Source organism: Mauremys reevesii, linkage group 13 (assembly GCF_016161935.1).
Source record: "Mauremys reevesii isolate NIE-2019 linkage group 13, ASM1616193v1, whole genome shotgun sequence".
NCBI lineage: Eukaryota > Metazoa > Chordata > Testudines > Geoemydidae > Mauremys > Mauremys reevesii.
The window spans coordinates 40,326,628-40,354,468 of record NC_052635.1 but is presented as its reverse complement, the minus strand read 5'-3'; the positions used below and the strand labels follow the sequence as shown (position 1 = coordinate 40,354,468).

Genomic DNA, 27,841 nt, shown 5'->3' with positions numbered 1-27,841 from the left:
GGGGTGTGGAAGGACTGGTCCTGCCAGAACTCATGTTACAGTTGGGGTGATCTCTGGGAAGTTTCTTCGTATTCATGTAGCTTTTTAAAAATTGTTTTAAATGTTTTCTCTGTAGTGTTTTAACCTGAAGAATACAATGGGTTTACATCAAAAGAGCTGTGTGGTCTCTATAGCTGTGGACAGTCACATTGTTAACTGTCTCTGAAGAGAAAGCAAGCAGGCTTTGGCAGTCTATCTTTGCTGGAAATAACACAGTGGATGCAGGGAACCGTTCAGCCTGGAGCATAGGCTCTGACTCCAGGGATGCTCCAGGGCTCAAGCCTCCATCAGAAAAAATAAGGGGTGATCAGTACCCAGGAACCACAGCCATAGGTGGGTGGGAATGCCAGAAGCTCCCTAGAAGTGGGGGGAGGGGCACCAGTGCCCAGACCGTGGTTGAAAGACTAATATTTCAAAGGATCTGAAAACTGTGAGGTGCCCAATTCCCCCTGAAATTGATTATATGACAGTGGGTAGTAACTGAAGTGTTGTTATGGCAACACTAATCTCCTATTGGTAAAGTTTATTTTCCCCAGAGATTACTATTTTGGGACAGTTTGGTAAAACTCCATTTGTATATTTTAAATCTAATATCTTAAATCTGTGTCTTAATTACAAATATTTTTGGTAAAGCTGTGCTTCCAACAGAACACTGGAAAAGTCTCTTCTGTATCTCTAATAAGCAATACCTGGAACTTTGGCATATTGTAATGTAGAAGAATTTGATGCTGATATTATGGAACTTTCAAATTGTCCCTGTCACTTCAGACAACGTATTTAGATTTTTTTGAGCAAAGGGCATAATTAACTTCAAGTACAGAGCCCATTTCCAGTCTATAATTCCAATTACTTAAAATATTATGTTCCCCGCCCCTTCCCACCGCTTTTCTCAACTGGTTCACACCTCCCATTCAAACACTCTTTTTTCAGTGACTAATCATCTGTAAACCACAGTATGAAATCTGGAGAGTAATGTGGTATGGAAATGAGCCCTGCAGAATGCAATAGACAATAGATGGTAGCATTAGTAAAAGAGAAAGGAAAACATAAAAGGTTGAGGTCTGGTGGGATAACACCCAGTTGTTCGTTTTCTTATCCAGATTAATTCAAACTTTAGTTTTCTACAAAATTCATTTGGAAACCGCACCTAAAAAGACTTTCTCGTGGCATTTCCATGATGGTTGGAAACCAGAAGTGGAGAGTTGCACAAGGGAAAAAAATATAGGGACGGTTTCTTCCTGTATGTTCGTGCAATGCCTAGCACATTTTGAGTGTGGCTATAACAGAAATAAATAAATAACATCACCTTACCAACATTAAGAGTTCATGGAACAAAATGGGAATTTTACTGTTGCTCTCATTGGGAGTAGGATCAAACATTAAGGGCCAAATTTTCTCTCAGTTGCAGTAGTGTAAACCTAGAGTAACTCCAGTAAGTCAGTGGAGTTCCAACAGTGAGACCATCAGGAGAGCTTGGATCTAGAGAATTTACTCTTACATCTCCTGTCTATACATTTTCAAGATGATGAAAATGAGATACGGATAAGTTTAGTGACTTGTCCAAAGTCACAAAGAGCTAGATTCTGATACCCTTGCTCAAGTAAGTAGTAACCTTACTCCTTGCATAGTCTCACTGAAACCAATGGGTCTATCTGTGGAGTGAGGTACTGGTTATTCTGAGTAAGAATATTAGAATCTGGCCCCCAGTAAGTGGAGAAACTCAGAGAAACTCCCCTGCTAATCCTGACTACTAGGCTGCTGCTCTAGCTACTAGACTACATTTCTCCTGATAGTGGAAAAGTAAGGGCTTAGACCCTTAAATTTTTATCAAAAGGTCAGTAGGACATGGGGGGAGGGAGTTTTATTTTATCCATGTGAGATTGTTCAGCCCTATGACAGTATATATAATATAACCAATAATAATACAATATGAGATCATTAGGCATATCTGCTGCTTAATTAAGGACAAACGAATACAGAAAACATAGGAATGGCCATACTGGGTCAGACCAAAGGTCTATCTAGCCCACTATCCTGCCTGCTGACAGTGGCCAATGCCAGGTGCCCCAGAGGTAATGAACCGAACAAGTAATCATCAAGTGATCCATCTCATTGCCCATTCCCAGCTTCTGGCAAATGGAGGCTAATGGCCATTGATGGACCTATCCTGCATGAATGTATCTAGTTCTTTTTTCAACCCTGTTATAGACTTGGCCTTCACAACATCATCTGGCAAAGAGTTCCACAGGTTGACTGTTCATTGTGTGAAGAAATACTTCCTTTTGTTTGTTTTAAACCTACTGCCTATTAATTTCATTTGGTGGCCCCTAGTTCTTGTGTTATGAGGAGTAAACAACACTTCCTTATTTACTTTCTCCACACCAGTCATGATTTTATAGACCTCTGTCATATCCCCCCTTAGTTGTCTCTTTTCCAAGCTGAAAAGTCCCAGTTTTATTAATCTTTCCTCATATGGCAGCTGTTACATACCCCCAATCATTTTTATTGCCCTTTTCTGAACCTTTTCCAATTCCAATATATCTTTTTTGAGATGGGGTGGCCACATCTGCAAGCAGTAATCTAGATGTGGGCGTACCATGGAGTTATATAGAGTCAATATGGTATTTTCTGTCTTATCTATCCCTTTTCTAATGATTCCCAACATTCTGAACGTTTTTTTGACTGCCGCTGCACATTAAGTGGATGTTTTCAGAGATCTATCCACAATGACTCCAAGATCTTTTTCTTGAGTGGTAACAGCTAATTTAGACTCCATCATTTTATATGTATAGTTGGGATTATGTTTTCCAATGTGCATTACTTTGCATTTATCAACACTGAATTTCATCTGAGATATTTGTTGAGGTGATGCAGGCCCAGGATGGGCTACAGGCCCCCTTTGGCCTTCGGGATTAGGAAATATCAGGAGTAAAACCCTTTCCCTCTCGAGTTTTGAAGAACTTCCTCTATTGCCCCCATGCATAATAGGACTTGCACTTCCTGCACATGAAGCTGCTTGTGAGAAGGGTTGCTGAATAGGGATGAGGTTTGTGCTGGGAGTGGGGAACAAGTTAAAGAAGTATGGGCTGGATGAATGGACTATAAGGTGGATAGAAAGCTGGCTAGATCATCGTGCTTAATGGGTAGCGATCAATGGCTCCATGTCTAGCTGGCAGCCAGTATCAAGTGGAGTGCCCCAAGGGTTGGTCCTGGGGCCATTTTTGTTCAATAGCTTCATTAATGATCTGGAGGATGGTGTGGACTGCACCCTCAGCAAGTTTTCAGATGACACTAAACTGGGAGGAGTGATAGATATACTGGAGGGTAGGGATAGGATACAGAGGGACCAGCAAGAGCTTACCGGACGTCGCCGGAACTCCGATGCTTTCCAAGATTTGGGCCCCTCTCTCGGGGCGAATCCATTCCGGGGCGCCCTGCCCTTCACATTGAAAGTATTCAATTATTAACAGTTTAAAATTTAAACACTGTCCAGAATAATAAAAGACAGCTTTTTTTCATAAAAGCAGCACTGCTTTCAACCTCCATTCCCACATGTTTACAGTACCTGTTCAAAGGCCTATTAGATCTAAAGTCTTTGATGTATGACCAACTACTTCTGTTGTGGCTTTTTGTTAACTCAGATCTAAACCTAGTGGGGAAAAGGACAAATTGGTTCTTTTATCAAATACCAACTTACAATGAACTGGGATGTCCCTGGCTTTTGTGTGCGTGTTTGTGCATGCGTGTGCTACATGATGATGTTTATGACAAAGTGGGGAAATACACAACTCAGCATCTTAATTAGAACAAATCAAATATGCATAAGCAATGGGAATATGAACGGTTCCATTTCTAAATGAAGATTGCCTGTCTAAGGCCCTGAACATAGCACGCTATCCACATGGACAGACCATTCTGCTCTCCCTGAGCCCTCTTAAAGTCAATGGGACTCCATAAGGGTATGCTCACATGAACATCTTCACAGGATCAGAGCCTATATAGGCTGATAAATTAAAGCCTTAAGAGCAGTGGGACAGACTTCTTCTGTGATAAGGACTTGGTGCAGAGGAATGTGTATCATTTTTATGCAAAATGAGACAGGACATTAAATCAAGTATCAGAAAATACATCTTTCAAAGCCTAAATAGTTCATTTTCTCAGAGGCAACACAAAACATATAATAAATAAGAACGAAGAGTACTTGTGGCAACTTAGAGACTAACAAATTTATTTGGGCATAAGCTTTCGTGGGCTAAAACCCACTTCATTGGATGCATGCAGCAGAAAATACAGTAGGAGGATATATATACACAGAGAACATGAAAAACAGTAAAACAGTAATAAGTACCTACTTTTTTGCTATCCATATGTCTTTACTTTAGGTACCACACTTAGCTCTTGTTATGAAGCTATATTATCTAATACCATCTCCAATGTGCCCCTACCAGCCATTCTCTTCTTGCAAATGCATGAAATCACGTTAGGATTACATGTCCGGTGTGAAGGGATGGGCTGCAGTAAGGAATCTTCTAACTGCTTCTAGTAGCACCCTATGGACTCGTGGGCATGGGTAAGAGGCTTGAGTAGCAAATGGCAGGGAGTCTCAGCAGCACAGATTTACAACAGACAGAGACACGACAGACCAGAGAGAGGCTGAGAGAAGCTCCCTGATGGCATGTCATTGAAGAAAAGATTGGATTTGACTTCAGTGGGTTCTGGATCAGACCCAGAATGAAAATAATTCAGGGTCAGATTCACAGTGTTTTTCAAGTGGTTTAAACTTACAGTCAAAATCAAGCTTCTGCTACTCCAGGTCATGAGCTGAAAAGGAAGAACTTGATAAAAGGTGAGCTGCTCTCTTCAGAAAACAAAAACCCCATTTAGTCAAAGTCAATGGAGAATATTAAGGAATAACAAATTATGGCAGCACTTTAAAATGGCCCTGGGGAAAGCAGAGGAAACTAAAGCAACTCACAAGTTGTGTGACATGGAACACAACCAAGGATAGGGACCATCACATGGAGAGCACGGGGAAGGATATAACCCACCTATTTCATTGTCTTGTAGGAAAGCACATCCATTATATTTTAGAACAGGCTGGTTAAATTCTACTCTATATAGATTTCTATCCTGCACTCATCACTGTAGTATTTAGTGGGATACAAATAAACTAAAAACTCAAATTATGATCCTATTGAGGTTGTCCCCGAGGAAACCATAGCTGTCACTTTGATGAACCAGTCTGCATTATCACTGTACTGTATATTGGGCATGTTGGCAAAACACAATTGACACATGAAGCCTGGAAACCCCCAGACATCACTGAATTATAATAAGCAATATATTTAAAGTTTATTTCAAAATGTAATGATCAGCCTTCCAACCTACGAAGACCTTGATGTATTTGGGGAGCCGTGCAGAGTTGGAAGTCTGGTATTTTAAGTACATTGCATCACTGTATCAATTACACATTACTGTTTTAAAGAATGCAAAGCTACCGTGATCAAAAAAGTTCTTTAATGTGCAATGTATTATTTTATTTGGATTTCATTCTTAATGAGGCCTGATTTTCAAAGTGAATAAATTGCTTTGTATAAATTGCTCATCTTTCTAATCACTCTGAAGTCAATCTAAAAAATACATTTAAAAATGAATTCTATTGTTTTTAAAGTGGGGAAAGTGCTAATGTAGATTTTTTTTCCACCCTCACCACCGTGTTTTAATTGAATTGAATTCTTGAAACTGAATAAATGATGCATGAATGTGCATAGATTAAAAGTTCAATTTCTTCAATCAAAATTTCAGAATGTCAGACTAGGCATGGTAAAAAAACAAGGCAAAATAGCATCTGCTAATATTAAACTGAGACTCTGCCACTCCACACTGAATTACAAAACCTTATCTAATGACAGAATAATTAAGCACACATGAAGTAATCACCAGCACATTGTCAGAAACTGAGTCTAAAATCAAGATATAAATATCAGCAGTTTCATGTGCTAAGTCTGTAACATTTGCTTTCCCTGACTAACTCCAATCAATGAGTCAACTGCAGCAGGTCGAAAGCAAATGTGATAAAATGCCACCTTATGAAGTAATTGCCTTCATAGATCTTACCAAATGAGTCATAAAACTATTCATCAATATCCTTGGTTGTGCAGCATAGCAGAGTTAAGAGGTAAGCTCAGGGAATTCTCTGATCAGAAAAGCTTACTGTGTGATTCCTGTCTCAGTCCATAAATCATAATTTCTTGAATTTGGTACCAAGGTTGAGTAAGAAATGAAAACATCCACTACCATTAGGCGACTGCTAACAAGGCGTTAACTTTTCCATTAATGGCGTTGACAAATTTAAATAGATTTTAAAAGCTCATTTGCGTCAAATCTAAAGAGATGAAATAAGTTGTCTGAATGTTCCCTTTAATTATATACTGAATTATTTGCATTTTTTCATGGATTTTCTTTTCTGCTGACATATAGCTCCCAGGCACCTGAGAAATATATGTCACACCTACTTATACCATACTCTCTGCTTGTTTCTCTTATTTCTAGTTTTCACATTTATTATTTTTAATTATTAGTTTTTCAAGTTTATAAAATATCACCACTGTGAGCCATCATGGAGCCCCAACAAGACGCTTAAAAGTACCATATACTTCAATGGGACCTAAACATGGGTTTAACATGCTGAACAGGAATGGACTTAAGTATGTGCTTAAATGCTTTGCTGAAATAGGGACTGGAGACCTGTCCTATAGGAAATCAATAGTTACCCAAAATAATATAAACGGGACTGCCCATCGAGATATAACCACTCCCATTTTTAGCCTGGTCTCTTCTCAATAGCCTGAGAAGAGATGGCAAAAGATGCAATGACAAACACTTTAGTGCAACGTGTGAGATATTTAAATATCTACTACTCACAAGAACACAAAACTATACTCTTCTCAAGGTAAAATCCTACTCTTTCCAATTTAAAGAACATCTTGTATTACCAACTCAACACCAGCAATGATTCTCCCCTAGTTCTGAGCTATCACGTATGCTTCAGCAGGTATAGAATCAACACATTAACAAGGGCATGACAAGGCATCATCAGAAAGATCATTAGCAAGGCAGGCACACATGCAATAAGCAGGCAGGTAACTAGCAGAGGGATCTACTCCCTTTACCAAGGGTTAATGTGGGTCCTTGTGTTGTATCAACCAGGCAAGGTACTAACAAACTTCAACGGGACCTTATTTTTACAGTGGAAACCTCTTTACCAAGCTGCTGCTGCACCCTCTGTAACTCTCACTCTGCCTCCTCAACTCCTCCCCCCTCCTTCCTGTTTCCTGTCCTTTCAGACTCCCAACAGGCAGTGCTCCCAGTTCTAAGAATTACAGCAGCATCTAAACACCACACCTTGCATGCCACTAACCCTGTAATGCAGCTCTCTGTGTGTGAGCGCTGAATATTCCAGGCTCTCTCTGAACTCCTTGCACGCTGTGCAAGTCAGTTCCAAGCCAGCATGTAGAGGCATGTTGGGAGAAGCCTGTGAGCACAGGCCTAGGGAAGAGTCACTAGATCTGCACCAGATCTGCCCTGGTCTGGGAAGTGCCAGGACACAGAGGTGTAGCAGCCACCATCCCAGTCCCTAGGTTGAACTCAGTGGGCGTTTTGCCTATGGAATGCAAGACTGGTGCCAATGAGCGCCAGCTCCCTCTCTCTCCTCTAATGTCCTCCTCATTGCTCCCTTCCTTCTCTTACACTCTCTCCTGTCCTAGTTATGTCCTACCTGAGTTAATAAAATGCTTTCATGCAGCATGATGCCCAGTTAAATCTTCCATTTGTGGAGGACCAAGACCACAAACTTCAAAGAACTTTCTATACTCTTTACAAGGCTCATTTTCCTTCATACCAGAGCTCTAAAAGGGCTGAGGGATACAATGCTATTTGCTGAGGGAAGGATAAAAAGAGGGATCTATGTCAGTAGTAAGTGAAGGGCGAGGTTGTGCCAGTGTAGAGACTGTACAGAGCCACATTGCCCCAGGCTGGAAGGACCAAGCACCACCTCATCCCCATCCTTAAACATTGGTACCTTAGAGGCACACAGAGAGAGCAGAGACGACAGCTGGGCGACTCTTGAGCCATTCTCCTGTAGGGCCACCTGCTCAAGGGTCAGTCACATTCTGGCCCAAAAGACCAGACTCTCCCTGAGACAGGCTCCCAATGACTTCAGCAGGCTTTGGATCAGGCCCCGGTTGCCGACTGCTATTACTTTTTAAGTAGTTTCCCAAAAATTCATCTTATACATTCTTTCTCCTCTGGGCAGTGGAAAGCTGCTAGGCGCCCAGTTTCTCATGTAAATCCTGGTATGTTCCGTTCACTGCCTGAAAAATCTTTTCTGCAACAGAAACTTCGTATTTTTCCATCCAGTTTGTAAATAAGTAGCACTCGCTTAGCATTGATATGGTCTCCTGGAGCCTTAATAGCTTGCATAACTCTAGGTAATGACACATTTGATGGCAAGTCATCTTCCAATGACTGACTAACAGCAAACCTGGGTTAAGCATGCCTACTCCCAGCTTGACCCACTACAGAGCTGACAGCAGGCTGCCTACACACAGCTGGAGGTGTCTGCAACTGCGTAGGCTGCTTTGACTGGCTACATTTTCCTGGGACTTCTCCTGCATTTGGAGGAAAACTAGTTTTTAATCTCGGCAATACACATTTTTGCTGGATGGTTGCTTTCTGAACCTGGGGCATCTGAACACAGCCAGAGACAGAGCATGGATGGCAAAATAATGCATTGTCTTCTTAAGAGGTAAAACAGATTGCTGTTGCCTTACACAAGCAGCAATACAGAATTTATCAAATATACGTGATACAGGAACACAGCACAATTGAGGAAAAAGTAGTTACGGATTACAATAAGCCTATATAATTTCTATCATTCTATTTTAGAGTTTGCTATAGTGCCTATCCTCTAGTATGGTTGTGTGACTTTGTGGGGGGATAGGTCGGACAGGTATAATCCCCAGAAAAATAACAGCAAGCACAAGTTCATTTAACCAGGAAGCCAGTTCTTTTATTGCTGGAAGGAAGGGCACAGATAGCTCACCCTTGGCTGTTCGTGTTGGTGTTACATTCAGGCTCACTCGCTCAGAGAGAGAAGGGAAAAATTAAGAAGGCACACTCCTGAACTTGTTCCCCTTACTGATTCCTGAGCTCGGGTCCATGTAACACAGGTTGAGCTCTTTGTGTTAGCATGCAAAGAAACACATACTCACCCAGCCAACACAATTACTCCATCAAACTAGATATAAGGCACACATTTTTATCAGTAACCATTGGAACAGGTTACCTAGGAGTGCAATGGACTCACCGTCTCTTTTTTAAAAAATAAAGACTGGATATCTTTGTAAAAGTTAAAGAGAAGTTGTGGCCTTAATGCAGGAATTTATGGATACATGTTTATGACATGTGTTATGCAGGAGGTCAGACCTGATAATCATAATGTTCTCTTCTGGATTTACAGGCTATGGATTACAATACCAAAGGCCTCACCAGCTAAATTGCTAGTAGACTTTAGGAGTCTTCTGCTCTTCTCCCTTCCTATTAGAGGAGGTTCTGCTTGGAATATACTTCTCCTCTTCTCTCTCTTACCCCTTCACAATAATTAACATGAACAATCCTGTTATTATAAACTTCTCAGTGACATGGCTGTAGGTTAAATTATGACAAAGGTATCAGACTCAAGGCCTACAGCCTAGAAAGAACAATCATTGTTTCTCTAGGGTCGCATTACCTTTTGCTAATCTATGGTGTTAAAACTGCCCCCTCTCCCCCCAGTGAGAAAGTAGGCTGGTTTTCTGTCAGAGAAAAGGTGTAAGGCTGCCGAGGGGGTATCTGCTGGAGTGGGCTGCAGTGGCACAAGACACCTGTGGGGAACCAACTCAGCCCCCAAAGCACACAATCCAGCATAGCCCATTTCAGTCTCTTTTGGCAAAGCCCCAAAGGAGTCCTCAAAGTTAATGCTACCCTCCTGTGGGTGATGGTAGATATACACAGGCCTATTGAAGCCAATGGCAGAACAACTATTGACTTCAGTGGCGCCAGGATTTCACCCCTGGAGAGCAGTGGGTTTCAGAGGAGAACAGAGGGATGTAGGGCAAAGTTTTCAAAATAACCTAAGTGACTTTGAAGCCTAAGTCTCATTGACTTTCAATGCAGTTATCATAACAATACTAATAATAAACCATATAAATCAGAATTATCTGTGAAAAGAGCCACCTAGAGGATTTCCTGCCAAAGGTGAGGTTGTTGATTCACATTCATTAATAATTTGATTTTTTCATATCTTTAATCTCAACATTATAAAATGGTTCCAGGATATCTCTTTTAAAGTTCTTGCCAGTGACACCGCTGCAGCAAAATTACATTGTGTTACTGCAATAATTTGGCACTAAGCAGATCTTTTTCTGTAAATCGTTCTTCGAAAAAATACTTTCTAAACAACCCTTGTGAAGACTGTCATTCTCTGTTTGCCAGAACTCTTGCATCAGACAAAATGCTGTACTGGTAACTTCTGAATAATTTATTGAATGGGCCGGCATGGGTTCTTCCTTATAACGCCCTTTTCGAGGTTAACAGGAGTCTCAGCTAAAACCAGTTTGTGACGACATTGAGAGGTAAATAATTTTGAAAGTGAAATAATTGCACTGAAAAAGTTAACTGTCCATGTAATCATATACATATATCAAATATCCATAGGCGCAGTTACTTTTCCTCATTTCTCTTCATCTCCTCTCCTCCGTTAACAAGAGCAAAACAAGCAGTGGCTTAAACTGAATTTTTCATAAGACAAAAAATTATTCAACGTTTTAAAAATTCTTCTTAGGACATTAAAGAAGGTTGGTTAGTATTATCCAAAGGACAGTGGACAATTGGAGGGAATAGAACCAAACATGGACTCTTTTGAAAGTCACATCCTAAGTAAATTAGGCACTCCAAAAATTGTGTACAGTGTTTAGGTACCTAAAGATGCAGATAGGCGCTTAGTGGAGTTTTCAAAAGAGGCTAACCATATGTCTGTACATCATTACTCTAAAAATCTGGCCCTCAGCTCCTAAAGAATTTCTTAGAAATTGAACTTCTAACTCCCAAAATGTCTAAGACTTCTTTGAAAAACTCCAGGAATAATATTCACATTATAGCTGACTGATGAAATTTTTTCAACTACAATTTCCAAAAAACCTGGATTTTTACAACAATGAAATTTTTCATGGAAAAAAGTCATTTTTGTTTTTAAAAAACCCAAATTTTTTCAAAGTTTTACTTTATTTATTTTTTTGGTCTTAAAATTGCAGCAAAAGCCCCAATCTTTGTCTCTCTTTGTCTTTCTTTTTCTTAGAACATTTTCCAATCAAAGCAAGGGAAACATATTTTTTTAAATAATAGATAATGGGATTTATTTTTCAGCTCTGGTGGCCCTGGGACTAGCTGCCAATCAAATATTCAGCGGCTGGCCTCACGCTCCCAGCAGCTCTTCAGTGGCTGCCCCACTGATCATTTGTTCAGTGGGGCTGCACTGACACTGGCTTCACTCTTCCCCCTCCCACTGCTCTTAAAGCAGGAGGGGGCAGAAAGGCGCAAGCTGCGGGGGTGGGGAGGTGCTCAGGCGGAGGGGGCGGAGTGGGGACAGGAAGAGGTGGAGTGGGGCCCTGGGGGGGCTGAGCTGGTGTGGGGCACCCACCGGCAAAATGAAAAGTCAGCACCTATGACTGCATTCATTGTGTCCTTTAAATGGGAGTCCAAATTCTGAGTTGGGAGTTTTGTAACTAAACTGTGGTTTATTCTGGTGGCTTATGTGCCACAAGTACTAAATTGCCCGGTGTACAGCAACCCCCATGTTCAGATTTACTTACGTTCTAATCAATATGTTCCATGCATTTTGTCTATATTGGAGCTCATCTTATTACATGCTCAATTGATTCTTGGAACAACAACAAGCTGTACAAGACTGTACCCTGTGGATAAGGCAGATGTTTTTCTGACCTCCACCTACTAGCTTTAGATAGCCAGATTTGTTTCTGTTTTTTTGTGGAAAAAAAAAATATTCCCACTACACATTTGACCCATGCAGAGCAGATATTACATTGTGATATAGATAGCTAGATAGATTTCTTCCTCTAACCTGTCAGCCATCTGACAATTATGTGTGAAAGCCATGGCAAAGTTTTAATTCCTAGGAGACTGGGACTTTAATTCCTGGCTGACATTCTTTGTGAAAATTTTGGCACATGCCATGCTGAATGCGGAGTATATTATCCAAAGGAAATTTAAGAAAAATGCAAATTCAAAATGAGCATTTGATTTTGAAGCGGGGGTGTGCACATGGGTGCGTGTTTGTTCTGCTGGCTACTTCTGCTGTCTAGTTGCATAATGGGGTGTTTCTGATTACGTATGAACGCAAGAGCTGCCATACTGGGTCAGACCAGTATCCTGTCTCCAGCAGTGACCCATACCCAGAGCCGGCCCTTGGGTACTGCGAATTAGGGCGACTGCCTCAGGCTCCGCGCTTTGTGGGGCCCAGTGCTTCGATAAAATCGTGAGGAGGCGGGTGGGGAGGCGAGACAGGAGGCAGGCAGGTGAGCGGGATGAGGAAGTGAATGGGGAGGTGAGCGGCAGGCAGGTGGACGGGCTGGGGGGGCGAGGAGAAGCCTCCCTGCAAGAGCCTCCCCCTCCCACCAGCGCCTCCTGCCTGCCGGTGGGCCCCATTGATCAGTGCCTCCTCCTCCCTCTCAGTGCCTACCACCTGCCATGGATCAGATGTTTTGTGACATCAGGAGGCCCTGCGGGGAAGGGGAGAGGAGTGAGGGTGCAGTGTGCTTGGGGGAGGGGGTAAAACTGGGCAGGAAAGAAGTAGGGCAGGGGCAGAAAGAGGCAGGATGGAGCCTTGAGGGAAGGGGTGAAGTGGAAGCAGGGCCTAGGCGGAGCCAGGGGGAGCACCCCCCAGCTGATTAAAAACTCGGCGCTTATGACCCAGGCCCCGCAGCCCCGTAGTGATGGCCATGGCCATGCCCATTCCAGAGCCATTACAGAACAGGGCAATTATGGAGTGATCCATCCCTGTCTTCCAAATTCAGCTTCTGGCAGTCAGAGGTTTAGAGTCACCCTGAGCATGGGGTTGCATCATGACCATCTTGGTTAATAATCATTGATGGGCCTATCCTCCATGAACTTATCTAGTTCTTTTTTGTGACAGTTATGTTTTTGGCCACCACAATATACCATGGCAATGAGTTCCACAGATTAGTTGCATGTTTTGTGAAAAAGTACTTGGAAGTGAATTAACAAACTGAATTATGGCCACTTTAATTCTGAATGAGGCTGTTCACACAGGGATTTAATGTTATTTAACTAATTCACTTAAAATTCGCACCTTTAGTTAATTGAGGTTAACTTTCCTGTGTGTCCCCATGTCGACAAGCCCCCAGTCTATGTTAACTGAATGAGATTTTGAAATCTTCAGTGGCAATATTCATGTGAGTAAGAACTACCCAAAGGAGTAAGGGTTTGCATGATGTTGCCCTCACTTAGTGTATCTTCATGTTCTATAATTAGTATTTGATTTTAGAAGAAAAAAATAGCATTTTATTTCTTTGTAATTGTAAAATAAATGCCTCATGTTTAAATGACCATCAACTACAGAACAAAACAAAAATGCTCATATACTATTTCTGTCTTGGAGTTTTACTGATGTTGGAAAGTTCTGACTGGTTGGTTTAACTCTGAGTTTTAAAACTGAACAAGATATTGCAGAGTGAAGGCAGTATGAAAACTAGAAAAATCTGTCAGTCATAAGAACTGAGAAGAGAACAAGCTCTCCCCCTCTCCCCCTTTTTTAGAAGAGCAAAAGGATCTGGTAAAAGGCATTGAAAGAATTTCAGGCAGGAAGTGCAGCAAAGATCAGATAGACAGCAGTGACAAAGGATAAGGAAAGAGAGGTGTGGATAGAGATTTGTGACCTGAAGTATAGGAACACTGCCTCTAAGGACATCAGAGACCAGAAAGCCTGAGAACAAAGCACAGTATTGATTCATTGTATGTTTTGTGAGCTCTTTGACTGATTAACCTGTTCACTGTGGGAAGCGGGATTGGGGGTGAAAGGAAGGGACAAGATAAACAAAGATCTCCAGACGTACACATACACAAAAGTGACTCATGGGTACTTCTATTACACCATGTAGTAAGGGCCTCAGCATAATGTTACCGGGTGATAGATACAATAGATCTCATCAATAGCAGGTTTCTAATACAGCCAACAATATGGTTGACAAAGAAATGAGTGTACCTGCTCAGCCTTTATTAGCATCATGAGATCATAGTAGTTAGAAGGTCGCGTTTTTGATTTAATTGTATATTCCATTACTTATATTGACACAACCACATGACAATCTCACACATAAAAAACATTAGACTGAGATTTTCAAAGCCACCCAAGGGCATTGAACACCCAATTTCCATTAATGTTTATGGGCACCCTAATGACTCTAACAGAGCATCAGCTGTAACAATTAGGAAACCACATGTGTAGGTCTTTGTAGGATTAAGGATGAAGTACTGGCAACTTGGCTGAAGATTCATTTCTTTACCATGGCTGGGGAGTCTACATGGTCAGATGGATGCTGCACTTCTGAACTGAAATGTCTGCCAGATGTAAACAAAATGGCCAGTCTGGATAGATGAGTTTGATCAGGGGTATGTTAATTTCAGCCGTCTGGAGTTGGGGCTTAATCTTATCCCCACTGAAAACCATAGGAATTTTATCAATAAACATCATTTTCAGAATGTTGGCTCAATGCTTGGTTTGAGGCTTGAACACCTTCTACTATAAATATCTATCTGATTGAAAGAAGAACAAAAAAGATTCTGGTCTTCATCTCAAAACACATCCTGACACAGATATCTCCTCATGTGTTTTGATCTGTCTTCTGCCTGATCCCCCTTGTGTTTTGCTCTTGTGGCTTCTAGACTACAGAGCTTCTACTAGAAAGAAATAAAGTGCTTTCTCGTGGTATTTGACAGGGGAAGAGTGCGCCTGTGAAGGTTCTGACCCTTATTACCAATACCCAGGAGTGTAGTAGAAGAATAGAAGCTAAAATCTTCAAAGTTGAACACTTAGAGAAAGAAGGTGGGGGAAAGGGGGAAACCCCAAACCACTGAGCTTCTGGAGTGTTTCTGATAGCAAATAAACTGAGAAAAATTCAAAGGGTGTTCAGACTGGCAGGGAGTGAAAATCTGAGCTTTAAACTGTAAACTCCTGTGCCCATAGTCCATGTGCATTTATGGAGAAACAAAAGTTTTTTTTCCAGTTTTCTGTGACGTTTTGAAGCACAGGGAAAGGAACAATTTTTGAGCCTTTGTGCTGTCTTGGTCAGTTAGTCATTCCAATATATATTTTTAATTTGTTAGGTTCTAAATCAGTTTTGAACCAATGGCCTGCCATGATATTAGCAGGCCTATACTGCTGGAGGGCCCATTTTTGGAATTAATCTTAAAACACTGATAACTTGTGAGCAAAGTTCCCACAGCACCTTTTTTTTTTTTTGCAAAGGAAAGGACACTAGCTGCCATGCCATGCCTCAGTGATAGCTTGGATAATTACATTCTTCCCTCTGAAACTCCCCCTTGCGATTTATCTTGGGTATGATATTTGTAAGAACATGCCACTGCCCCAGGAATAAGAAACAGAAAACACAACAGAAGTTAAGAGCTCTTACCGGCTGTGAGCGTGAGAACTAACACAAGGAACAACTAGCTGCAAATGGCCTCTTTAAAGCTGCAGTGGTATGTCTTTTCCAAATTTCAAGGTCCATCTCCTGCCCACAAATGCATGCTGGGAAGAAGTTCCTATAAGAAGACTAGCCTACAGAAAGGAGAGGAGGGGAAAGGAGGTGTTTGTGGGGAAAGGCCTATTAGCCAACACACCGGGAATTGAACTATGGCTCTCCAAGCCATAAAGCATGAGTGGTTACAGCTAGAGTTAAAGAACCACTGTTTAAGCAGGGCTGCAAGAGACCTAGCCTCTTTGCAGCCCAGACACAGCAGGAGTCCATGCTATACCAGGAGGGATAGCTCAGTGGTTTGAGCCTTGGCCTGCTAAACTCAGGGTTGTGAGTTCAATCCCTGAAAGGGCCATTTAGGGGTCTGGGGCAAAATCAGTATTTGGTTCTGCTAGTGAAGGCAGGGGACTGGACTCAATGACCTTCAAGGTCCCTTCCAGTTCTATGAAATAGGTATATCTCCATATGTTATTTACTAAACTCTGTGCACTATATCACAATGGTCTTATATCTTAAATAATGTACTACATTTTAGTAGGTGTCTTAATCCTTATACATAATGTTACTATTGTAAATGTCATTAGCATGATCTGTATCGTGCCCTCATGGGTCAGGATTTAATCAGAGCTCAAGCTGTAGCTCCCACCTGTGCCTGGCTTTGCTTTCAGATCAAGTGATTACAGGAGGGACTCTGGGTGAGGCTTATATAAGGGTCCTTTCTGCTGGGGCATGGTGGTGTGTGTGAAAGTAGCTGGTATAGGAAGTGCTTAATGACAGGGGTCTAAAGGAGACAAATGGTAGTTCTCCACAGAAAGAGAACTGATAGAGGCATCCAGGAGGAGAGTGCAGAAGAAAGCCTGGAAATAAACTACCAGGGCTGTACCAAGGTGGTCTAAAAAGATCCGCTACTGCAGGATGTGGCTTGGGAAACAATGAAGCTGAGTGGTTTTAGAGCTGCTTGCACAAGTAGGGCAGATAGATAGATAGTGCTACCTGGGGAAGGTGGTGTGGAAGCCACTGGACAGAATAGTGAGAGATCACTAAGGCCATGTACCATGCAACCATGAAAAATGGATTAGCTTTGCAAGGACACAAGTTGCATTGAGAAGGGAAGTCTGCAGTTGGTGGAGAGCAAAGGACTATTGATCCCCAGCACTGAGGGTGAAGTTTGGTAGCCTGGGGAGGTTAAAGGATGTTTCTGTTTTGTTGTTGTTTGGGATGTCTCTTCACCCTGGTAAGGCGACTGCCATGTTTGTTTTGGCTGGAGAGTCAAAGCACAAAGTCCTCCCTCCAGCAGGAGGAAGACTATATCCAGTGGAGGTAAAGTGAGACACAGCGGTGCCTCTTGAAGAGCCAAACCCCTGCACATATGAACAAATAGGGTGATGTTTCCTTCCGCAAGGAGCTTAGTCTAATTCATACACAGACAAAGGAGCTCAGCCAAAGGAAGAAATCTAAGTGTCTAAGTAAGGCTTAATCAACTAATAAAGTGCTCTGTGGTACTCAGATGGCAGGTGTAATATAAGTGCAAAGTATTGTTCTTATTAAGTTCTTGCTAATGCCCTCAAGACAATCTGCTCCCAAGTTTTGCTGCTGCACGAAAAATGCTATTCCCAGACCTAAGATTGAGCAGAAGCTTTTGGTTATGCATGATGCTGAACTTCTGCTTTGACTTACGTTGGATAGTAGTAAGAACAGCTAAACACAAAGACCTCTACAAAGGTCTCTTTGGGATTAGGGATGCTCCAATATTGTATGTGTGAGCCTCTTTATAACTGCTTGTCCTCAGTGATTCTGTGAGCTGATCAGCATAAAACACTATCCTCATTCTCTAGGACCACTAGCCAGAGTAAGAAGCACATGTTCAATATTGTTCATCTCATACTTTTTTTTTAAAATTCAGGCAGCTGGTTAGGACAACACAGATGGAATGTCATGTTGTCCAAGTGTAATGTTTGCCTGCATTCTTGATAGAAATGAACAAGTATTGCTATATCTTTCCCTTTGTTTTCTGGGCAAACACATTTCGCCTTTTCCCCTCTCCCGCAGCCCTGTCCCAAGGAAGGAGTTGTAGTTTAGGCTCCAGAGAACTTTCTCTCTCTCTTCTTTAACTCTCTTCAGTGAGTTAAGGATTAAATGTAACTGCCCATCTACATGGTCCTCATCTGGCTAATCCTGTATTCAAACCTTGTTTTATTTTTTCCTGGATGGCTTTAGGCATTTGACCCTCTTGTCCCTGGCTATTGAAGTATCTGAGAGGGAGAACTGGAAGGAATTGTCATGTCTTTTGTCACTCCTGCCTTGGAGGCTTTGGTGTTGTTGATTCTGTAACTCATTCAAGATGGGCAGGAAGTTGAAAAATAATCATTCTTCCCATCAGCCTCAGAAAACTCCAGTGCATAGAGGTAACCCAATACTCCTGACCAGCCTGGGTCCCATCTCTGGCAGACAGATGATGTCCTCTATTAAATTTGAAGTAGAAAGAACATGTGTAATTTGATTATGTTCCCAGGGTGGGTGTAGGTGTAGATTATTTTATTCTCTCAAATGGAGGGTTGTAGCAATAAGTGTAGAAGAAAAATGTCTGGCTGAGGGCACTGCAGAAGTGATAGACATTAATCATACTACCTGGATGGATGTTTGTCACTTTTTTGGCCTCATTTAATGGTGTTAAGGATGTTTACATTATTCTTTTATTCTATTGCATGAAATATTCTGAACATTAAAGTGTCTTAGAGATCAGATCAATTTTGGTTTAATAAAACCCAGGTGCAGAGGAAAAAACAAGTAGATTTTGAGCCCCTCAGATGTTCTTAACCTCTTATACCTGCACTAGGGACTGAGGAGACAGGAAGAGCAGAGACAATTGGGGTGAAGCCAAAGGTAGGGACTCGATTTAAATCACCTCCTTGGATACTGAGCTGAGAAAATCAGGTCTGAGCCTGCCTCAAATCACACATCTCTAAATTTGGTCTATAAGTAGTAAGTGAAAAATCCGAGTGTGTGCTAGAAGCAGGGTGACAACTTCTGGCAGGGGCGAGCGTGCCGTGGAAGTTTTGGGTGTGACAATAATAATTATAATGACAAAATATGTACAACCCATATGCATAGCAGAGAAGCTGTGCTCACTGCTTGATATACTTATTGTATTCTTCTCGTTGTTACCTATACTCACCTCATCTGGTTGTTTATATCCGGCAATTGTCTGTAAACTCTTTAGAATGGGGCCTCATTTCACTGTACCCACACATCGTGGAAAGGTAATCCTGCCCCCTGCTTGCAGCCTATAGGGGCTCCCATATTGCAGATGATAATGAGAAAGAAGGTCAGCTATGGCTGAGAGAAATCTGACTACGAAAAGGGTTTACATTTTCTATTTACTATTAAAATAATTTCAAAACAGACCCACTTTTAATTATAGTGTTTGACCAGCTGACTTGGTTTTAAATAGGGATGGTCAAAGATTTTCCCTTGAAACTCCTATTTTAATGGAAAAATGGGCTGTTCCTCAAACCGCAGGCCCAGCAAGGGGACGTAGTTTCCCTTAGGGGCTCCCAGGTAGGATACTTCTACTTCTCCTGTCAAGTACTGTTGCTACTCTGTCTACTGAGGAGAAAGGCTGGGAGCACTAAACCAGCACTTTACAAACAACACACAAAACAATAACTACAACAACTGATGCAGGGCTGGATGTACTGCTGAGCATTGCTACAAGCTCAGAAATGGGGCCTGCAGTCAGAATCTCAGAAAAGAGCATTGACTTTCTAAAGGTTTATAGAAGAGATGAGTTTTCCTAATTATCAAGAAATTAGAAATGAAAAACAGAATCCTTCTCTGTTTAAACTACCTAATCTAAAGGATGCATAGAGAGAGCGTGCGCGCTAGAGAGAGATCATGCATAATTTAATGTAATTGAGTAAGGGAATTAAAATATCATTTTCACTCTGCCACCTATTAACACTGTTCTCCTGAGCTCTGGGAACATTGTCTTAGCCAAAGGTGGAAGTTTCACTGGCAATTCTAGGTGAGAATAGATACATTTGTTTAATAGAAATAAGTAGAATGAAAGGACATGAAAAGGCCACATTTACTATATTGGGGGTTAAGGAAATAATTAGAGGTGGCCCTCTTTATTCTTTAGTTTAATATTCAATCCTGAATGTAAAGTGAAGTTTAAACTTGACTTAAGGCTGAAGGACTCAGACCCATAGAAAAATGTCATTAACAACAAGTTAATTTGCATGGGTGATGGTAGGTGGGATGGCTGGAGAAACAGGCAATGGAGTATTGAGACTTTCTGCGGTAGTTTCCTAAGAGTGAGTTAATGTGGTTAGTGGCTGATGGCAGTTTGGCCTTTGTGAAGCGAGTTGGCAGTGTCTACTCAGCGGGGTTGGGCAAAGCAAGCTGAGAAATTCTCAGGTGTGCCAACTACAGTAAATATTTGACACTTGCAACATCTCTATCCCAAGCTGGGGCAGAGGCGCTCAGCAGACAAGGCATTGGCTTCCCTTCCCTTCTTCTGGCAAGAGGAACAGCTAGCACTGGGAAGATGAACAGCTGCCAGGATGGGCTGATGTTTGTGATTTGGGAGGCAGAGGGTGGAACAACAGACATTTATTTTCCAGATACTAGAATTCCTGAACACAGCTCTAAACCTGTATGGCTATCTATCTATTCATCCAGCCTCACAGACCAGGTCCCGAAAGACTAGTATTTGCATTGAAAAGAAAAAAAAAACCAAACACTCCGGGCTGTAATAGGCATCTTTGTTCACACTCTCAGTAGGGACCCAATAGCCATAGGGAATATTCACAACTTGGCAAGCACCTTGGTCCCCATTGTTGCAGTGTATTACCAGGGAATGTTTCACAGCTGCTACCCAGTGAACAGATGAAGAATACCAATCTACAGAGCTATCAGTGCCTCTGGTGGGTGTCCACTGACCATTCGGACTTCTCTGAACAGTGGGCATTGTCTGGAGTTCTCTACTAAGAGTCCCCCTCTGGAGCGCTCATTTTGACCCTGTGACCACACACCCCATTCCTGGTTTTCCATTTTTTGTGCCCCCATGATCTGTTGATTACTAGGTTCTGAGGCCCCCACCCTAACTTCAGGGAGCAGCTCTTTTGTCACTTGGGTGGGCTTCACCCACAAATCCCAGCTGTCAGAGGGGCTGGTTCTTTTTCACCAGCCCTAAATTCCCTTAAAATACTATTTAGAACTTCCAAAAAGGGGTAGGAGGACCCTGCAAAAGAAGGGCGTGTCACCGTGGTAGAGTTCGGGCTTTGGATTTTGGAAACTTGGGTATTTATGAACAAAAGGTGAGAATGTTAAGAAAGGACAGGTAGAAAGTTTTGAATGTACCCCTACAATGGAGTATAGTCTGTCTAGAAAGGCTTTAACATCTTCACTTTTCTTGATTATGAGAGACGCTCTAGAAGCAGGGTGGAGGGGAGCTTAATTCAGAGGCTGGATGGAAATAGAAGGATTCTCTTTGAAGTTAACAGTCTGAGGCATATCAGTCTCTCCTTACAAGAGAAAGAACAGAGTCTTACATCAGTAGAACCCCCTGATTATCTAATACTGAATAGGAACACTCCAGCCCCAACAGTAGGGGAAGTTAGCCCCCCAGAATAGATTTCAATGTTGTATAAAAACAAATAGGTATGGCATGTGAGATCCTAAATTGTCCAGAAGAAAGTCTGGGAAGAGAAAGTGAGCTGATGGCTTGTTCTGCATTTTTCTGTGAACTGGGGATATACATTTTTGACCCTTTTTATACAGAAGCTGATTTCTTGCCTTGTTTTTGTGGTTCAAACTCGTTTTTGCATTTTAAGGAAGGTGGCAGGTAGAGTAGTGACATAGTTCCAGTTCTGTGAGGGCACCCAGAAGGACTCCCTAATTCTAGTCCTCTTAGAAGCTTGGTAAAAACATTCCTTCCCACCCCATAGCACACTCTTATCATTGGCCCCTCTTGTGTGTCCTTTGGAACACAGTAAGTAGGCAAATAAATCAGTAAAAGATCAAAAACATCATCAGTGAAGTCATTAATTAAGTCATCAAAGTTCCAGTAAAAGGATTTCACTGATTTCTCCAAGCAAAATTATAAGAAACTTTAACATTAAATGGGTATTTTCTCTCTAATTCTTAGTGAGTGGAGAATTATTTATTAAAGTCATTTAGGCTCCCAAGGACATGGAGTTCAACAGATTATAAAAGCATAAAGACTCCTTGGGTCAAATATGTAGGTTGAACTACTATTTATTGTCCTTTAGACCAATAGCTCTGTCATTGGAACAATATCCTAGGTGCACCTTGACTTTTTCTTGATTGTATTGCCCTAACTCTGAAACATATCCATTTAGTTTACTCCTGGAGATAGATGAATATTTTCTCTGTTGCTTCACAGCATCTTTCAACACACTACTTACTTATTTGCTTGGATGCTACATTAGAAGAATATTTTCTCAGGGTTGTGTTTTTTGGTCTGACAAGACTGGTCTTCTGCGAATCAAGTGTCCGCTTCTTGGGAAAGAGCATTCCATCACCTATCTGTAAACAGGATCTGTAAAAAGGAGGATGAGTATTAATGTCTTTCGCAAAGTGCTTCAGATTCACTAATAAAAAGCCCCATGTAATAGTCATAAAATTTAGCTCTTGCCTTCTATTCATTTCTCTTTCTAATAAAGGAAGATTAATGGTGGTAGTTAGCCTATATCATGGGTTTTTTTCATTCTTTATTTTGTAATTTTTGTTGCCAGGGATCCCTCTGATATCCTACAGCTGGCATTGCCTTTGGAATGGGAAAACAAACTTAATGATGGGAATTGGTAGAAAATCTGATTCTTCCAGAATTTCTGATTTACTTGTATTGGAAGTCTTAATTTGCCACACTGCTGGGCTCATCAAAGCTTCTGCAGTAACAAACAGGACCCAAGTAAGGCAGAAAGAGCACAAAGAGGAAATTGAGATCCAGATCAATTCTTCCATTTAGAGAATTTATCTTGAGTACAAGAACAAAAAAAAAAATGTCATTGTCATGGCTTATTAACCAAAGAAATCTATGTACTTGCCTATTTAACTTAGAATGGAATGAAAACTACCACACTCTTTATACATGGATTGAGACACCCTTACATTCATTCTACAGTAAAGATGGGTCCTGCAGTCTGCAGATGAGTTTGTACATACATGTTAACTTTACTGGAAATTATTACTTCTCCTTCACAGCTTTTCCCAAATGGGCTGAAGCACTGGGGTCAGGACTTTCAAAAATAGGTGCTTATCAATGGGGGGTATGGTTGGTAAACCGAAAAAGTGGCTTCGCTGCAGGTGGATGTTGGGTACTTTGGGGGGGGGTGATTACTCATGAATTGCTGTGGTCCAAACTTAGCTTGGCACACCAAAAACACAGGGATTTGGGGAGCTGATGCTAAAATGTACCTGTTGCTAAGAAAGTTGTGATGCATATATGTTGAATCACTAAGACCCATTTCATATTAAAAATAGATATCTAGTACTCATTATGTTCCACGGGGAAACTGTCAAACAGCTAGTGATGCCTATGCCATCTGGGATGAAGCTTCTGCATCTGTCTCACAACATCTTCCTTTAACTAATCATTTGGAGTGCCAGAAGATGTTGTTCTGGGATTTGCACTATTTCTTTTGGCCTGTCAGGTTCATAAACAGGCTGCAGTCCATTGAGTGCAGAAATAAGACAACAAGCTTAAAATTGGTCCCTATGCAACTAATGGATAAGCCTTTGGAGTGTATAGCAAAGTATCCTATTGGTCCACTTGAGCAAAGCACAGATGGGTTCTCTTTATGGGGATGAAAAATACAGTGCACTCTTGCATTTCGAGAATCCCCTATCAAAAAACCACCTCCTGGTCCTTCTTTGTCAATAAAAAGTGTAAGATTAGCCCTGAGGAAAAAATAAGTTTTACAAATAAAATTCCCCAGAAACCTGTAAATGAAGTGCCTCTTCTTACAGTTTGAATGTAAAAGTTCCAGTAAAAGTTAAAATTTGGTACAGCATGAAATCCTGAAGAAAAAGAGCAATGATGCATTGGAAAATAGTGATCAGACACCAGGGGTGAAAGTAATTTAAAGGATTTACTGGTATGCTGGAGTCCTGAGCAGGGGGTGTGGCCTCAACCAGAAGAGGCATGACCTCAACCAGAAGAGGCGTGGCCTCTAAATACCCAGGGCCTATAAATCACCCCCAGAACTACCAGCTGCAGAGGCGGCTGTGAACTGTGGGGCTCAGGGGCAATTTAAAGCACCTGGGGCTCCAGCCACCACTACCTCAGCAGAGCTCCAGGCTTTTTAAATCACTGATGGAGCCTTGCTGCCGCTACCCCAGGGCTCCTAGCAGCAGGCCTCTGGTGGCACTTTAAAGGGCCGAGAGCTCCCCGCAGCAGCCGGAGCCGCAGACCCTTGAAATCATCGCCGGAGCCCAGTCATTTCTACCCCAGGGCTCTGGCAGCGGGGCTGGGGAGGTGATTTTAAAGGGCCAGGGGCTCCGGCCACTGCGGGGAGCCCCAGGCCATTTAAATCGCCAGCCTGGGGAAGTTGGTCTGGTCCAGCACAGCCTACTGTCTCTTGCCGAAACACCGTACTGGACCCTATCGGCTTACTTTCACCTCTGTCAGACACTGACAGACAGTATCAGGCAGCTAAATTTCCAAATATTTTCACGGTCAATTTAATAAAGACCAGAGTCCTAATTTAAAGCGATGGAAAGGTTCAGAGTTGTGAATAGCATTAGATTCACTTTTCCTTTCTTAATTTGACATTATTAGCCTTGCAGGCAGATTGTACTATTAAAATAATGTCCAGAGATGGAAGTCTGGAGCTGCATTTCTCCAGGAGGAATAGAGGGAAGGCTGATAGAAAATCCCTGGCAAGCTGGGAGAATGGGCACACGTCATCATTTTGCCTTTGGATGGCAAAATCTGCCCCCTTTTCATGTCTGCCAGCTCTGTGGGCAAGAGCAGAAAACGGGCTTTGGCCCCATCTCCTTCCTGTCCCTTCTCAGGTGGTTTGCACTATGGAAGTATATGGAGTGAACAGTTCTTGTGTTTCCCTTAGTGCAGCATCCCCAGTTGCTCCTAGCCCTGATGTTGAGAGCACAGAGGGCTCAGGGAGGCTCCTTTGTTCTCCCACATGATCTAGAGGGTTGGGCAGAAGTCTACCAATCAGGAGACCTGGGTTCTTTTCCCAGCTTGTGGTATTTCCACTTGCTTTCCTTGCTGTAATCCAGCATTTCAGAGAGTGGGCTTTTCTTTAAAACTTTTCCTGCAGATGCAACCAGCTAGAAAAAAGTACAATTAAAGATTTGGGGAAAGTGCCCACGTGTTCTTAACTTCCCCACCCCAGTTCATCAGCACCCAGTCAGTCAGCGCTCCTGAATGATAGTCATTTACAGAATTCTAGTCATTTATAGGAATAAAAAAAAATCACCACTCTTTGAATAGATTGGCAACTTGGGGACTCCATTTCTCAAACGATAAAAGAATAAATAATGTATTAGGACACATGAGAGAGCAGTAACATCTCTAGGTTAAAATTTTATCTGGGAGATTATAACTCACTTTAGTTGCACATGTGCCCTTGAAGGGCAAAATTCTGCAGCCCTTCCTCACATTGAATAAAATTCTGCTTCAAAAGTTGTCTCATTAATTGAAAGTGTAAGGGTAAAAGTACCTTTAAAATAGCTTTGCAGTAGCTGCTAGCCTCCTTAATGATGCCCCATTGCTTTAATGGAACCTTTTGCTAGAGGGTGCGTATCTGCACTATTAGTCTGGGACACTGGTGGAAATGTCCCAACATGGATTCTTCATGGAAGTACAATTCTCTTACCGCAATGAGTGATGCCTATATTTGGGATGAAATACAATTAATCTCAAGGACCCTAAACAATTATTTTTATTCATCATTGTAAAAGTGTTCTTTCTAGTGCTCCAGGCACAGAATAATAAATGAATTAATAGAAACAAGGTCAGAGAGGCATTTTGCTAAAGTGGCAGTCTTGAGATAGCAAGGATGGGAGCTAGGATTCCAGCAAACCCTCAGCTGTTTGAGACAGGTAATGACACATCATCATGATCAAATGTTTCTAAAGCTAGTGGCAGTACAGAGAAAACTAAAAAGAAAGATCAAGCCTGAATCAATCAGCTGAAAGAGTCTCATTGCATACTCTGTGATCATGATCAGTCATAAAAATGGACAGAAATTTCTTATATCGAGGATTTTTGGTAAAGGTAAAATTTCAGACACAACCATTTGAAACCACTTGTGCCAAGAAAGGGTGATTAGAATTTGGGCTAACTGCCTTTCAAAATAGTCTTTTTAAAAGTATGGACTCTCTGCCTTTGAATTAGTAACAGAACTCTCCGACAGCCCCAAAAAGGTTTATAATTAAACTGATGTAAAATGGAGTGGACTGGAGTAGGTTTTAAACAACTTGGAAAAAAGTCTTGGTAAATACAATCAAAATGAGCTTGTAAATGGTAATTAAATCAACATGGCTGGAAGCTGAAGCTAGCCAAATATAGACTGAAAATAAGGAGTAAATTTTTAACAGCGAGATTGTTTGGTATGATGGCTATCTGTTTGCACTTGGAGAGGAAGATGATGTCTTAACAGTGAGAGTAATTAACTATTGGAACAACTTGCCAAGGGTCTTGATGGAGAATCCACCACTGGGAATTTTTAAATCAAGATTGGACAGTTTTTTCCAAAAATATATTCTCTAGAAAAAAATTGGGGGGGGGGAGGGTTGTTCTATGGCCTGTGTTATACAGGAGGTCAGATTAGATGCTCATAATGGTCCCTTCTGGCCTTGAAGTCTGAGGTTTTTTTCCACTTGGCCCCACTTTTATGTATGTCATAACACCGTAAGCGCTGCTCCTTTCTTGAGTGCTGAGTGCCATTGACTTCAATGGGAATTGAGCATGCTCAATACTATGCACGAATCAGACTGAGAATTAGGATATAGTAGTAATGATGACACCTACTTCTTATATAGCACTTTTTGCTTATAGGTCTCAAAACACTTTACTAAGGAGGCAAGTATTCTTATCCTCATTTTACAGATGGGGAAACGGGGGCACAGAGCGGGGTTATGACTTGCCTAATGTTACCTAGCAGGCCAGTGGCAGAGCCAAGAAAAGAACCCAGATACCCTGTATCCCAGTCCACTGCTCTAGCCACTAGATCACACTGGAGGGGAGGCATGCAGACATGCATCCGACGAAGTGGGTATTCACCCACGAAAGCTCATGCTCCAATACGTCTGTTAGTCTATCCTTATAGACTCTTTGCTGCCACAAGACTCTTTGCTGCTTTTATAGATCACACTACTTCTTGTGATGTATCATTACTCTTGCCTCTGAGTTTATTGGCCTGAATTTTCACTGTGCCCCTAATCTTTGTGTTTGCCTATGAAAATCTATATTTGACTGTAGCTGATCACAAACTCACTACCATAGCACCACCTGCTGGTCAGTCTGGAAATTAACTCTTTTCCAGCCCCAGAGCACCCCCTGCTGGCCACTGTCCCTTCTGCTGCAGGCCTCCTGTGTCCCTCCCAGACTCCAGTGCCCTTTACCTCAGGGTGCTACCCCACCACAGTACCCCACACTCTGGGCCTCCCCTCCAGGGGAACCCCCAACCCTCTAAGCCCACCTTGCCTCAGTGGCTACTGCCAGTCATTATCTAGCCCCCTTTCCCTGGGGCAGACTGCAATCTATAATAACCACTCATCATTAGCAAGAGGGCAGGAACTACTGCCTTTACCTATCCCCAGGCTCCCCCTCTGCAGCCCTAGTACCTTTTGTAGGCCTTCACCAAGGCCTGTAGCCTAGGGGTTTACCAGGCTGGAGCACACCAGCTCCCTTTGCCTTTCCATAGCACTACTCCATTCCCAGTACCTTGCTCTCAAGTGGCTAGTCCTTCCCACTTCAG

The 27,841-nt window shown here is 42.0% G+C and overlaps 1 long non-coding RNA gene across 4 annotated transcripts in view; it reads right to left on the bottom strand.

Moving 5' to 3' along the window:
- The window catches only part of LOC120380947, a 77,208-nt gene extending 49,367 nt beyond the window's left edge, over positions 1-27,841 (bottom strand). For 2 of the 4 annotated variants that reach the window (XR_005587888.1, XR_005587886.1), the window contains exons 1-4: positions 27,708-27,836; positions 25,580-25,750; positions 22,301-22,434; positions 15,807-15,952 (exon numbers count right to left, since the gene is read on the bottom strand). This is a non-coding gene — a long non-coding RNA (uncharacterized LOC120380947). Of the gene's footprint in view, positions 1-15,806; positions 15,953-22,300; positions 22,435-25,579; positions 25,751-27,707 lie in introns of all 4 variants that reach the window. The other 2 variants (XR_005587887.1, XR_005587885.1) reach the window with 2 other exon arrangements.